General features: G+C 49.1%; 1 long non-coding RNA gene across 3 annotated transcripts; it reads right to left on the bottom strand.

The window, feature by feature from the left end:
• Positions 1–9,079: 9,079 nt before the first annotated feature.
• Positions 9,080–10,719, bottom strand: LOC149974613 (uncharacterized). Of its 3 annotated transcripts, XR_016489254.1 has the most exons (5): positions 10,676–10,719; positions 10,193–10,380; positions 9,677–9,922; positions 9,342–9,627; positions 9,080–9,145 (listed from the first exon to the last, which is right to left on the bottom strand). It is a non-coding gene; the product is annotated as an uncharacterized LOC149974613 (long non-coding RNA). The 3 variants fall into 3 exon arrangements; XR_016489253.1 differs by lacking the exon at positions 10,676–10,719 and having other exon boundaries at positions 10,193–10,392; XR_016489252.1 differs by lacking the exons at positions 10,193–10,380; positions 10,676–10,719 and adding an exon at positions 10,013–10,060.
• Positions 10,720–15,394: the final 4,675 nt, after the last annotated feature.

The raw sequence follows: 15,394 nt of genomic DNA, 5'->3' as shown, positions 1-15,394 counted from the left end.
CGAGTAGTAAGACATGTATAAAAGCAACAGATACCATTAATAAGAAGGTTCTAGAAGCATCTTATATGGTGAGCTACCGAGGGGCTAGGACAGGCAAGCCCCATACTATTGTGGAGGAGTGGCTAGGACAGACAAGACCCATACTATTGTAGAGGAGTGGCTAGGACAGACAAGACCCATACTATTGTAGAGGAGTGGCTAGGACAGACAAGACCCATACTATTGTGGAGGAGTGGCTAGGACAGACAAGCCCCATACTATTGTGGAGGAGTTGCTAGGACAGACAAGACCCATACTATTGTGGAGGAGTGGCTAGGACAGACAAGACCCATACTATTGTGGAGGAGGGGCTAGGACAGACAAGACCCATACTATTGTGGAGGAGTGGCTAGGACAGACAAGACCCATACTATTGTGGAGGAGTGGCTAGGACAGACAAGACCCATACTATTGTGGAGGAGTGGCTAGGACAGGCAAGACCCATACTATTGTAGAGGAGTGGCTAGGACAGACAAGACCCATACTATTGTAGAGGAGTGGCTAGGACAGACAAGACCCATACTATTGTAGAGGAGGGGCTAGGACAGACATGACCCATACTATTGTGGAGGAGTGGCTAGGACAGACAAGACCCATACTATTGTGGAGGAGTGGCTAGGACAGACAAGACCCATACTATTGTAGAGGAGGGGCTAGGACAGACATGACCCATACTATTGTGGAGGAGTGGCTAGGACAGACAAGACCCATACTATTGTGGAGGAGTGGCTAGGACAGACAAGACCGATACAAGGACAAAAAAACTATACAGACAATGACTTCATCAAACAACACGGTTTCATGACGCATCAATGACATGGCAGGAGATGTTTTGAAACAATTACTGCTTCACATAAAAGCCAGTGAATTCTATGCGTTACAGCTGGCTGAGTCACCAGACATGGCTGGCCTGGCACAGATCCTGGTGTTTGTCAATCAATCGATCAAATGTATTTATAAAGCCTTTCGTACATCAGCTCATATCTCAAAGTGCTGTGCAGAAACCCAGCCCAAAACCCCAAACAGCAAAGCAATGCAGGTGTAGAAGCACGGTGGCTAGGAAAAACTCCCTAGAAAGGCCAAAACCTAGGAAGAAACCTAGGAAAAACTCCCTAGAAAGGCCAGAACCTAGGAAAAAACCTAGGGAAAACTTCCTAGAAAGGCCAGAACCTAGGAAAAACTCCCTAGAAAGGCCAGAACCTAGGAAAAACCCTAGGGAAAACTCCCTAGAAAGGCCAGAACCTAGGAAAAACTCCCTAGAAAGGCCAGAACCTAGGAAAAACTCCCTAGAAAGGCCAGAACCTAGGAAGAAACCTAGGAAAAACTCCCTAGAAAGGCCAGAACCTAGGGAAAACTCCCTAGAAAGGCCAGAACCTAGGAAGAAACCTAGGGAAAACTTCCTAGAAAGGCCAGAACCTAGGAAAAACTCCCTAGAAAGGCCAGAACCTAGGGAAAACTCCCTAGAAAGGCCAGAACCTAGGAAGAAACCTAGGAAAAACTCCCTAGAAAGGCCAGAACCTAGGAAAAACTCCCTAGAAAGGCCAGAACCTAGGGAAAACTCCCTAGAAAGGCCAGAACCTAGGAAGAAACCTAGGGAAAACTTCCTAGAAAGGCCAGAACCTAGGGAAAACTTCCTAGAAAGGCCAGAACCTAGGAAAAACTCCCTAGAAAGGCCAGAACCTAGGAAAAACTTCATAGAAAGGCCAGAACCTAGGAAAAACTCCCTAGAAAGGCCAGAACCTAGGAAAAACTCCCTAGAAAGGCCAGAACCTCGGAAGAAACCTAGGAAAAACTCCCTAGAAAGGCCAGAACCTAGGAAGAAACCTAGGAAAAACTCCCTAGAAAGGCCAGAACCTAGGGAAAACTCCCTAGAAAGGCCAGAACCTAGGAAGAAACCTAGGGAAAACTCCCTAGAAAGGCCAGAACCTAGGAAAAACTCCCTAGAAAGGCCAGAACCTAGGGAAAACTCCCTAGAAAGGCCAGAACCTAGGAAGAAACCTAGGAAAAACTCCCTAGAAAGGCCAGAACCTAGGAAAAACTCCCTAGAAAGGCCAGAACCTAGGGAAAACTCCCTAGAAAGGCCAGAACCTAGGAAGAAACCTAGGGAAAACTTCCTAGAAAGGCCAGAACCTAGGGAAAACTTCCTAGAAAGGCCAGAACCTAGGAAAAACTCCCTAGAAAGGCCAGAACCTAGGAAAAACGTCATAGAAAGGCCAGAACCTAGGAAAAACTCCCTAGAAAGGCCAGAACCTAGGAAAAACTCCCTAGAAAGGCCAGAACCTCGGAAGAAACCTAGGAAAAACTCCCTAGAAAGGCCAGAACCTAGGAAGAAACCTAGAGAGGAACCAGGCTATGGAAAAACAAGCAATGCAGGTGAAGAAGCATGTCCATTTTTTCTCGCCTGAATGATCTGACTCTAGGATAACAGGGACTCTTCACAACTATATTCAATGTGCGGGACTAAATTGAGGCTATGATTAAGAAGTTGGAGCTCTTCTCTGTCTGCATTAACAAGGACAATACACAGGTCTTTCCATCATTGTATGATTTTTTTGTGTGCAAATGAACTCAAGCTTACGGACAATGTCAGATGTGATATAGATGTGCACCTGAGTGAGTTGGGTGTGAAATTACGCAGGTACTTTCCCAAAACGGACGACACAAACAACTGGATTCGTTATCCCTTTCATGCCCTGCCTCCAGTCCACTTACTGATATCTGAACAAGAGAGCCTCATCAAATTGCAACAAGTGATTCTGTGAAAATGTAATTTAATCAGAAGCCACTGCCAGATTTCTGGATAGGGCTGCACTCAGAGTATCCTGCCTTGGCAAATCGCTGTTAAGACACTGATGCCCTTTGCAACCACTTACCTATGTGAGAGTGGATTCTCGGCCCTCACTAGCATGAAAACTAAATACAGGCTCAGACTGTGTGTGGAAAATGATTTAAGACTGAGACTCTCTCCAATACAACCCAACATTGCAGAGTTATGTGCATCCTTTCAAGCACACCCTTCTCATTAACCTGTGGTGAGTTATTTCATCATTTTTTTATGAACAAATAAGGTTTTATATGTAAGATGGTTAAATAAAGAGCAAAATGATTGATTATTATTATATTATTATTTGTGCCCTGGTTCTATAAGAGCTCTTTGTCACTTCCCACGAGCCGGATTGTGACAAAAACTCACACTCATTCTGATGTTTAATAAATTTATTGTATAGTGTGTGTGTGTGTGTGGCAGGCTTACAATGATGGTGAAAAACAACATTTGAAAGTGACTGACCCTGGTGCTAGAGGGGGTACAGCTGGCCCTGGTGCTAGAGGGGGTACAGCTGACCCTGGTGCTCGAGGGGGTACAGCTGACCCTGGTGCTAGAGGGGGTACAGCTGACCCTGGTTCTAGAGGGGGTACAGCTGACCCTGGTGCTAGAGGGGGTAAAGCTGACCCTGGTGCTAGAGGGGGTACAGCTGACCCTGGGGCTAGAGGGGGTACAGCTGACCCTGGGGCTAGAGGGGCTACAGCTGACCCTGGGGCTAGAGGGGGTACAGCTGACCCTGGTGCTAGAGGGGGTACAGCTGACCCTGGTGCTAGAGGGGGTACAGCTGACCCTGGTGCTAGAGGGGGTAAAGCTGACCCTGGTGCTAGAGGGGGTACAGCTGACCCTGGTGCTAGAGGGGGTAAAGCTGACCCTGGTGCTAGAGGGGGTACAGCTGACCCTGGGGCTAGAGGGGGTACAGCTGACCCTGGGGCTAGAGGGGGTACAGCTGACCCTGGGGCTAGAGGGGGTACAGCTGACCCTGGTGCTAGAGGGTCCCCCTCTCTCCCCCCACAGCCTCTCCCCTCCTCCCTGTCCCCCTCTCTCCCCACACAGCCTCTCCCCTCCTTCCTGTCCCCCTCTCTCCCCCCACAGCCTCTCCCCTCCTCCCCGTCCCCCTATCTCTCCCCACAGCCTCTCCCCTCCTCCCTGTCCCCCTCTCTCCCCACACAGCCTCTCCCCTCCTCCCTGTCCCCCTCTCTCCCCCCACAACCTCTCCCCTCCTCCCTGTCCCCCTCTCTCCCCCCACAACCTCTCCCCTCCTCCCTGTCCCCCTCTCTCCCCCCACAGCCTCTCCCCTCCTCCCTGTCCCCCTCTCTCCCCCCACAGCCTCTCCCCTCCTCCCTGTCCCCCTCTCTCCCCACACAGCCTCTCCCCTCCTCCCTGTCCCCCTCTCTCCCCCCACAACCTCTCCCCTCCTCCCTGTCCCCCTCTCTCCCCCCACAGCCTCTCCCCTCCTCCCTGTCCCCCTCTCTCCCCCCACAGCCTCTCCCCTCCTCCCTGTCCCCCTCTCTCCCCACAAAGCCTCTCCCCTCCTCCCCGTCCCCCTCTCTCCCCCCACAGCCTCTCCCCTCCTCCCTCCCCACCTCTCTCCCTCCCCTCCCCACCTCTCTCCCTCCGTCCCTCTCAGAGAACAGACATAGCAAGACAACAGTGCCTTTTTCAGACAGAGGAGGGTGAGAGAGATAGACAGCACCGTCAATAACACGAGTCGACGGGAACTAGAACGTTGACTGAACAGCAGAACCCGAGATTGGAATAATATTGCAGTGCATCATCTTGTTAGTGTCGGGTGAGTTCAAGATCTTTGTAATTTATCGTTTTGTCTTTCTCGTTGTTGTTGTTGTTGTTGTTGTCCTGTATTCAGTTAATGTTTCACATGTGCTCAGTGACAGTACAGGCTTGAGTGTTTCCTGGTTCTCTGAACTACTTTGCTATGCTTCAGATTGACGTAACCCTTCTATGTCTTCTCCCCTTAGACCCACATGGTTCTGGTATAGAAAACTTGAGCTCAGATTGAGAAGACAGTAGTTCAATACAATAATTAGCTGTCATAAACTCGTTTTTTTGTTTGTGCATAGAGCCCTATTCATAGGACAGGGCTGTGTGCATAGAGCCCTATCCATAGGACAGGGCTGTGTGCATAGAGCCCTATCCATAGGACAGGACTGTGTGCATAGAGCCCTATTCATAGGACAGGACTGTGTGCATAGAGCCCTATCCATAGGACAGGACTGTGTGCATAGAGCCCTATCCATAGGACAGGGCTGTGTGCATAGAGCCCTATCCATAGGACAGGGCTGTCTGCATATACACAGACAGTAGTTCAGATTGACAGTGTTACCAGACAGGTTCAAAGAATTTAGGGACTCTCAGTGTACCAGTGGGATGGGCAGATCTGGGTCTGAATACTTATTTAAACTAGGTATTATTATTATTATTATTTATTTTTTATACATTTGCAAACCAATCTAAAAACCTGTTTCCACTTAGTCGTTATGGGGTATTGTTTTAGAATAAGGCTGTAATGTAACAAAATGTGGAAAAATTCAAGGGGTCTGAATACTTTCCGAAGGCACCTTAGGTCGGGATAAAGTGACTAGGTAACAGGATAGATAATAAACAGCAGCAGTGTATGTGATGAGTCAAGAAAGGGTCAATGCAGATTATTGCTTAGTTAACCAATAGCTACCCGGACTAACTATTTAGCAGTCTTATGGCTTGGGGGGGTAGAAGCTGTTCAGGGTCCTGTTGGTTCCAGACTTGGTGCATCGGTACCACTTGCCGTGAGGTAACATGGAGAACAGTCTATGACTTGGGTGGTTGGAGTCTTTGACAATTTTTAGGGTCTTCCTCTGACACCGCCTGGTATAGAGGTCCTGGATAGCAGGAAGCTTGGCCCCAGTGATGTACTGGGCCATACGCACTACCCTCTGTAGTACCTTGTGGTCGGAGGCCGAGCAGTTACCATACCAGGCGGTGATGCAACCGGTCAGGATGCTCTCGATGGTGCAGATGTAGAACTTTTTGAGGATCTGAGGACCAAAAGTCATGTTAAACATGACGATAGGAGCTGGTTGTTGAGGCTGGTATTAATCTGACGATAGGAGCTGGTTGTTCAGGCTGGTTGTTCAGGCTGGTATTAATCTGACAATAGGAGCTGGTTGTTGAGGCTGGTATTAATCTGACGATAGGAGCTGGTTGTTCAGGCTGGTTGTTCAGGCTGGTATTAATCTGACGATAGGAGCTGGTTGTTCAGGCTGGTTGTTCAGGCTGGTATTAATCTGACGATAGGAGCTGGTTGTTCAGGCTGGTATTAATCTGACGATAGGAGCTGGTTGTTCAGGCTGGTTGTTCAGGCTGGTATTAATCTGACGATAGGAGCTGGTTGTTCAGGCTGGTATTAATCTGATGATAGGAGCTGGTTGTTCAGGCTGGTATTAATCTGACGATAGGAGCTGGTTGTTCAGGCTGGTATTAATCTGACGATAGGAGCTGGTTGTTCAGGCTGGTATTAATCTGACGATAGGAGCTGGTTGTTCAGGCTGGTTGTTCAAGCTGGTATTAATCTGACGATAGGAGCTGGTTGTTCAGGCTGGTATTAATCTGACGATAGGAGCTGGTTGTTCAGGCTGGTATTAATCTGAGGATAGGAGCTGGTTGTTCAGGCTGGTTGTTCAGGCTGGTATTAATCTGACAATAGGAGCTGGTTGTTCAGGCTGGTATTAATCTGTATTAATCTCTATTAGTCCCCAAGGAAGACAGACAGCTGGAGGTCCTGAGACAGGCCAGTCTGTCACCTACCCCAGGAGGCTTACCTCCTAGGATTACACAGCATCAAACTCAGGCACCGTGTCAGTCTAGTGCACACACGCACAGTGCAGGAGTAAATCAAAAATAATATGAGACAACTGTATCTGTTTCAGTCATAGTTCTGTGTCTGTCCCACTCATGGTCCCAGATCTGTCTGTAGCCTGGTCCCAGGTCTGTCTGTAGCCTGGTCCCAGGTCTGTCTGTAGCCTGGTCCCAGATCTGTCTGTAGCCTGGTCCCAGGTCTGTCTGTAGCCTGGTCCCAGGTCTGTCTGTAGCCTGGTCCCAGATCTGTCTGTAGCCTGGTCCCAGATCTGTCTGTAGCCTGGTCCCAGGTATGTCTGTAGCCTGGTCCCAGGTCTGTCTGTAGCCTGGTCCCAGGTCTGTCTGTAGCCTGGTCCCAGATCTGTCTGTAGCCTGGTCCTAGATCTGTCTGTAGCCTGGTCCTAGATCTGTCTGTAGCCTGGTCCTAGATCTGTCTGTAGCCTGGTCCCAGATCTGTCTGTAGCCTGGTCCTAGATCTGTCTGTAGCCTGGTCCCAGGTCTGTCTGCACAAGAAGAGAAGGCAGTCTTGCCTAATACTGTGAATATCCTGGGGGACTTTAAGTAGCAACCACCTAGCAGACCGGGTCTGGTAACATAGCAACCACCTAGCAGACCGGGTATGGTAACATAGCAACCACCTAACAGACCGGGTATGGTAACATAGCAACCACCTAGCAGACCGGGTATGGTAACATAGCAACCACCTAGCAGACCGGGTATGGTAACATAGCAACCACCTAGCAGACCGGGTCTGGTAACATAGCAACCACCTAGCAGACCGAGTCTGGTAACATAGCAACCACCTAGCAGACCGGGTATGGTAACATAGCAACCACCTAGCAGACCGGGTCTGGTAACATAGCAACCACCTAGCAGACCGGGTCTGGTAACATAGCAACCACCTAGCAGACCGGGTATGGTAACATAGACCAGACTACAGAGGTAAAGAGGGAGTTTACCTGCTGGTGGTGAAGGAGACCAGACTACAGAGGTAAAGAGGGAGTTTACCTGCTGGTGGGGAAGGAGACCAGACTACAGAGGTAAAGAGGGAGTTTACCTGCTGGTGGTGAAGGAGACCAGACTACAGACAGAGTTTACCTGCTGGTGGGGGAGGAGACCAGACTACAGAGGTAAAGAGGGAGTTTACCTGCTGGTGGGGGAGGAGACCAGACTACAGAGGGAAAGAGGGAGTTTACCTGCTGGTGGTGAAGGAGACCAGACTACAGAGGTAAAGAGGGAGTTTACCTGCTGGGGGTGAAGGAGACCAGACTACAGAGGTAAAGAGGGAGTTTACCTGCTGGTGGTGAAGGAGACCAGACTACAGAGGTAAAGAGGGAGTTTACCTGCTGGTGGTGAAGGAGACCAGACTACAGAGGTAAAGAGGGAGTTTACCTGCTGGGGGTGAAGGAGACCAGACTACAGAGGGAGTTTACCTGCTGGTGGTGACGGAGACCAGACTACAGAGGGAAAGAGGGAGTTTACCTGCTGGTGGTGAAGGAGACCAGATTACAGAGGGAGTTTACCTGCTGGTGGGGAAGGAGACCAGACTACAGAGGGAAAGAGGGAGTTTACCTGCTGGTGGTGAAGGAGACCAGACTACAGAGGTAAAGAGGGAGTTTACCTGCTGGTGGTGAAGGAGACCAGACTACAGAGGTAAAGAGGGAGTTTACCTGCTGGTGGTGAAGGAGACCAGACTACAGAGGGAGTTTACCTGCTGGTGGTGAAGGAGACCAGACTACAGAGGTAAAGAGGGAGTTTACCTGCTGGTGGGGAAGGAGACCAGACTACAGAGGTAAAGAGGGAGTTTACCTGCTGGTGGTGAAGGAGACCAGACTACAGAGGTAAAGAGGGAGTTTACCTGCTGGTGGTGAAGGAGACCAGACTACAGAGGTAAAGAGGGAGTTTACCTGCTGGGGGTGAAGGAGACCAGACTACAGAGGGAGTTTACCTGCTGGTGGGGAAGGAGACCAGACTACAGAGGTAAAGAGGGAGTTTACCTGCTGGTGGTGAAGGAGACCAGACTACAGAGGTAAAGAGGGAGTTTACCTGCTGGTGGTGAAGGAGACCAGACTACAGAGGTAAAGAGGGAGTTTACCTGCTGGTGGTGAAGGAGACCAGACTACAGAGGTAAAGAGGGAGTTTACCTGCTGGGGGTGAAGGAGACCAGACTACAGAGGTAAAGAGGGAGTTTACCTGCTGGTGGTGAAGGAGACCAGACTACAGAGGTAAAGAGGGAGTTTACCTGCTGGTGGGGAAGGAGACCAGACTACAGAGGTAAAGAGGGAGTTTACCTGCTGGTGGTGAAGGAGACCAGACTACAGAGGTAAAGAGGGAGTTTACCTGCTGGTGGTGAAGGAGACCAGACTACAGAGGTAAAGAGGGAGTTTACCTGCTGCTGGTGAAGGAGACCAGACTACAGAGGGAGTTTACCTGCTGGTGGTGAAGGAGACCAGACTACAGAGGTAAAGAGGGAGTTTACCTGCTGGTGGTGAAGGAGACCAGACTACAGAGGTAAAGAGGGAGTTTACCTGCTGGTGGTGAAGGAGACCAGACTACAGAGGTAAAGAGGGAGTTTACCTGCTGGTGGTGAAGGAGACCAGACTACAGAGGTAAAGAGGGAGTTTACCTGCTGGGGGTGAAGGAGACCAGACTACAGAGGGAGTTTACCTGCTGGTGGGGAAGGAGAGCAGACTACAGAGGTAAAGAGGGAGTTTACCTGCTGGTGGTGAAGGAGACCAGACTACAGAGGTAAAGAGGGAGTTTACCTGCTGGGGGTGAAGGAGACCAGACTACAGAGGTAAAGAGGGAGTTTACCTGCTGGTGGGGAAGGAGACCAGACTACAGAGGTAAAGAGGGAGTTTACCTGCTGGTGGTGAAGGAGACCAGACTACAGAGGTAAAGAGGGAGTTTACCTGCTGGTGGGGAAGGAGACCAGACTACAGAGGTAAAGAGGGAGTTTACCTGCTGGTGGTGAAGGAGACCAGACTACAGAGGGAAAGAGGGAGTTTACCTGCTGGTGGTGAAGGAGACCAGACTACAGAGGTAAAGAGGGAGTTTACCTGCTGGTGGTGAAGGAGACCAGACTACAGAGGTAAAAGAGGGAGTTTACCTGCTGGTGGGGAAGGAGACCAGACTACAGAGGTAAAGAGGGAGTTTACCTGCTGGTGGTGAAGGAGACCAGACTACAGAGGTAAAGAGGGAGTTTACCTGCTGGTGATGAAGGAGACCAGACTACTTGGGGAGTTTACCTGTTGTTGGTGAAGGAGACCAGACTACAGAGGTAAAGAGGGAGTTTACCTGCTGGTGGTGAAGGAGACCAGACTACAGAGGGAGTTTACCTGCTGGGGGTGAAGGAGACCAGACTACAGAGGTAAAGAGGGAGTTTACCTGCTGGTGGTGAAGGAGACCAGACTACAGAGGGAGTTTACCTGCTGGGGGTGAAGGAGACCAGACTACAGAGGTAAAGAGGGAGTTTACCTGCTGGGGGTGAAGGAGACCAGACTACAGAGGTAAGGAGGGAGTTTACCTGCTGGTGGGGGAGGAGACCAGACTACAGAGGTAAAGAGGGAGCTTACCTGCTGGTGGGGAAGGAGACCAGACTACAGAGGTAAAGAGGGAGTTTACCTGCTGGTGGTGAAGGAGACCAGACTACAGAGGGAGTTTACCTGCTGGTTGGGGAAGGAGACCAGACTACAGAGGTAAAGAGGGAGTTTACCTGCTGGTGGGGAAGGAGACCAGACTACAGAGGTAAAGAGGGAGTTTACCTGCTGGTGGTGAAGGAGACCAGACTACAGAGGTAAAGAGGGAGTTTACCTGCTGGTGGTGAAGGAGACCAGACTACAGAGGGAAAGAGGGAGTTTACCTGCTGGTGGTGAAGGAGACCAGACTACAGAGGTAAAGAGGGAGTTTACCTGCTGGTGGTGAAGGAGACCAGACTACAGAGGGAAAGAGGGAGTTTACCTGCTGGTGGTGAAGGATACCAGACTATAGAGGTAAAGAGGGAGTTTACCTGCTGGTGGTGAAGGAGACCAGACTACAGAGGTAAAGAGGGAGTTTACCTGCTGGTCGGGAAGGAGACTGCTGTTAGCTGATTGGTGCAGTATGTGACCTCTAGGTATTGATTTGACTCAACGTGATGTATCCCAGTGACGATAGCCCGGATAACTAAACTGAACCGGAAGTGAACCAATTGTAGTGAGAGAGAGAGAGAGAGTGAGAGAGAGAGAGAGAGAGAGAGAGAGAGAGGGGAGGGAGGGAGGGAGAGAGAGAGGGGAGGGAGGGAGTTAGGGGAGGGAGGGAGAGAGAGAGGAGAGGGAGGGAGAGAGAGAGAGAGAGGGGAGGGCGGGAGAGAGAGAGAGGGGAGGGCGGGAGAGAGAGAGAGGGGAGGGCGGGAGGGAGAGAGAGAGAGAGAGAGAGAGAGAGAGAGGAGGGAGGGAGGGAGGGAGAGAGAGAGGGTAAAAAGAAGAAAGCTTTCAGGACACAGGGCCCCTAATCTCAACACATGACCAGAGTCTTTCTTTCTCTTTCATTCTCACTCACCCCTCGTACAAACTATGTTAGACAGCCCAGCATCAGCAATCCTGACCGGTAGGAATGTCTGTGAGACTTGTTAGGGGACTAGCCTATTATACCAGCTACAGACTACAGCTCCCCTTCACTCTCTCTGGGTACCTTCTGCTACTATAGACCTCTCTGGGTACCTTCTGCTACTATAGTTCTCTCTGGGTACCTTCTGCTACTATAGACCTCTCTGGGTACCTTCTGTACTCTAGACCTCTCTGGGTACCTTCTGTACTCTAGACCTCTCTGGGTACCTTCTGCTACTATAGACCTCTCTGGGTACCTTCTGCTACTATAGACCTCTCTGGGTACCTTCTGCTACTATAGACCTCTCTGGGTACCTTCTGCTACTATAGTTCTCTCTGGGTACCTTCTGCTACTATAGACCTCTCTGGGTACCTTCTGTACTCTAGACCTCTCTGGGTACCTTCTGCTACTATAGACCTCTCTGGGTACCTTCTGCTACTATAGTTCTCTCTGGGTACCTTCTGCTACTATAGACCTCTCTGGGTACCTTCTGTACTCTAGACCTCTCTGGGTACATTCTGCTACTATAGACCTCTCTGGGTACCTTCTGCTACTATAGACCTCTCTGGGTACCTTCTGCTACTATAGACCTCTCTGGGTACCTTCTGCTACTATAGACCTCTCTGGGTACCTTCTGCTACTATAGACCTCCCTGGGTACCTTCTGCTACTATAGACCTCTCTGGGTACCTTCTGCTACTATAGACCTCTCTGGGTACCTTCTGCTACTATAGACCTCTCTGGGTACCTTCTGCTACTATAGTCCTCTCTGGGTACCTTCTGCTACTATAGACCTCTCTGGGTACCTTCTGCTACTATAGACCTCTCTGGGTACCTTCTGCTACTATAGTCCTCTCTGGGTACCTTCTGCTACTATAGACCTCTCTGGGTACCTTCTGCCGGTGTCCTGGGGGTTCGTAACTTACAGGAGGCTAGCCTATACTACAGATTACAGCTCCTTTCCATTCTCTCTGTGTATGTTCTGCGACTGCAGGTGACTCTGCTGCTGTCCTGTGGTCATACTGCAGGTAGGGCTCTGCTGCTGTCCTGTGGTCATACTGCAGGTAGGGCTCTGCTGCTGTCCTGTGGTCATACTGCAGGTAGGGCTCTGCTGCTGTCCTGTGGTCATACTGCAGGTAGGGCTCTGCTGCTGTCCTGTGGTCATACTGCAGGTAGGGCTCTGCTGCTGTCCTGTGGTCGTACTGAAGGTAGGGCTCTGCTGCTGTGTTTCAGCTCCAGCCGATGAGACTGGGCTTTGTTTTGGGCACCCGCGCTCTGCCTGTCTGCCCTGAGGCACACTGATCCACCATGGGGAACGGGACCAGCGCCGTCGAGGCCCAAGCACCGGTAAGACCAGGGATGGGAGAAACTGACTGATCCGTTGCCCAACTGGCCAAAAACTGGTTGAATCAACGTTGTTTCCACGTCATTTCAACAATAGAATTCAATGTGATGACGTTGAAACAACGTTGAAAACTGATTGGATTTGAAAAAAGTAATCAATGTAAATGTCACCAACTTTTAACCTGAATCCAATGACATGGTGAAATGTTTTGTTCCCGTTGAATTCACAGTAGTTGACAACTCAACTAAATGTAAAACTAGACGTTGAAATTGCGTCTGTGCCCAGCGGGTGCCCACCAGGGGCTGCTACTACCGGCTGCTATAGGCACTTCTACCTGCTAGAATCTACTACTACCAGGCTACTATAGCCATTTCTACCTGCTAGAATCTACTACTACCAGGCTACTATAGCCACTTCTACCTGCTAGAATCTACTACTACCAGGCTACTATAGCCACTTCTACCTGCTAGAATCTACTACTACCAGGCTACTATAGCCACTTCTACCTGCTAGAATCTACTACTACCAGGCTACTATAGCCACTTCTACCTGCTAGAATCTACTACTACCAGGCTACTATAGCCACTTCTACCTGCTAGAATCTACTACTACCAGGCTACTATAGCCACTTCTACCTGCTAGAATATACTACTACCGGCTACTATAGCCACTTCTACCTGCTAGAATCTACTACTACCAGGCTACTATAGCCACTTCTACCTGCTAGAATCTACTACTACCAGGCTACTATAGCCACTTCTACCTGCTAGAATCTACTACTACCAGGCTACTATAGCCACTTCTACCTGCTAGAATATACTACTACCGGCTACTATAGCCACTTCTACCTGCTAGAATCTACTACTACCAGGCTACTATAGCCACTTCTACCTGCTAGAATCTACTACTACCAGGCTACTATAGCCACTTCTACCTGCTAGAATCTACTACTATCTATTACTACTGCTGCTACCTGCTAGAATCTACTACTATCTATTACTACTGCTGCTACCAGTTAGAATCTACTACTATCTATTACTATAGCCACTTCTACCAGTTATTACTACTGCTGCTACCCTGTGCTGCTAGATGCCGTGATGCTCTAGCCTGGTCCCAGATTTGTTTGTGGCGTCTCTTGCCAACTGGTACCAGGCTAGGTATCCACTGATGGCACTGAGCTAACAAATCTAACATTGGCTTCCTAGCACGGTCAGTAACACTTCTCTTCAGTCTTGAGAAACAGGGGCTGAGCTCCAGTAGCAGTTTGTAGACTGTGTAGGTACATTCCCACAGTCTGTTTTATAAGCCTGGAGCTTAACTGACTGGGCTTGGACTGTTATGATCTGTAGCAACAAAAATACTATCATCAAATATGTTACGATAATGGCTGTGGCTTCCAAACAAACTAGATGTGACAATGATCAGTTGAACGGGTTGCTACTGTTGGTGTTTTGATAAAGCCATAGTTTACATGATGTTTTGTGTGACGAGGGTCATTGTCTCCATCAGATGCTTAAGGACCCTGCACCAGATCCAAACGGTTAACTGTAAAAATATACAACGATAAAAAGAAAATTGTCTACACACTCTACAAGTGACTTTGCTGGACCAACATTTTTGTTGTCCAATTCCATTCTGTGGAATTCTGGGATTGTTTTAATAGGATTCAAACGTAAACATAGTTTAGTGAACTTCCTTGTGCTTGGCTTTCTCAGATGTAATCCTAAATGGCACCCTATTCTCTATTTAGTGTCATTGTTCTCTTTTTGGGCCTATGGGGGTTCTCGTCAAAAGTAGTGCACTATGTAGGGACTAGGATGCGGTTCGTCCTATAGGCCCCTGGTCAAAAGTAGTGCACTATGTAGGGACTAGGATGCCATTTGGGACTCATTCTCAGAGTGAAGTTTTAGAGTGCTCTTGTTATTGCTCAACAACATTGCGTTGTTCCGTCTCTGTAGTTAATGCTTCTAGTGCACGACTCGGAGCTGCCATGCAGACAGACATGCCTCATGCCTATGGTCTCGCCAAATACCAATCTTTTCAACCTGTAGCCATAACATAGTAAACGAAAAATCCGGGAACCTCAAATTAGTATATGTTAAGTTTGGTATGGTATGTAGTAATTTGTGGATGTCCATCATTCATTTCGTATGATATGTTACGAATTGCAATTTGCTCCAAATGTATACATTTGCAATACGTACAATATGTTACGAATTCCAATTTGTTGTGGTGGCTAGGTGGCTAACGTTAGCTAGGTGGCTAACGTTAGCTAGGTGGCTAACGTTAGCTAGGCAAGGAGTTAGGGGTTAAGGTTAGAGTTAGGAGTTAGGTTAAAGGGTTAAGGTTAGGGTTAAGGGAAGGGTTAGCTAACATGCTAAGTAGTTGCAAAGTAACTAAAAAGTAGTAAGTCGTTGCAAAGTTCCTGATTAGCTACATTTACACTTACATTTTAGTCGTATAGCAGACTCTCTTATCCAGAGCCATTTACGGGAGGAACAACAGTTAAGTGCCTTGCTCAATAAAATGCTAGAGATAATAGTGGGAGTTATCCAACTGGCCACTCCGTCGCGACGTTACCTGAACGCCCATCTGCGGCCCCGCTAATCGTTAGCTGTCTTATCGGCTGCTATCTGAATAGGTCTATCGGACAATTTTTCTTGGGTCACTATAACTATATCTATTTTGCCAATTGGATTGATCCCCTCTACCACAGGGAACCTCACTAATCTACCCACGGAAATGCAC

This window comes from Oncorhynchus mykiss, chromosome 20 (genome assembly GCF_057628025.1).
Source record: "Oncorhynchus mykiss isolate SJ-2025 chromosome 20, ASM5762802v1, whole genome shotgun sequence".
Lineage (NCBI taxonomy): Eukaryota > Metazoa > Chordata > Actinopteri > Salmoniformes > Salmonidae > Oncorhynchus > Oncorhynchus mykiss.
This window is presented reverse-complemented; position numbering and strand designations above follow the sequence as displayed.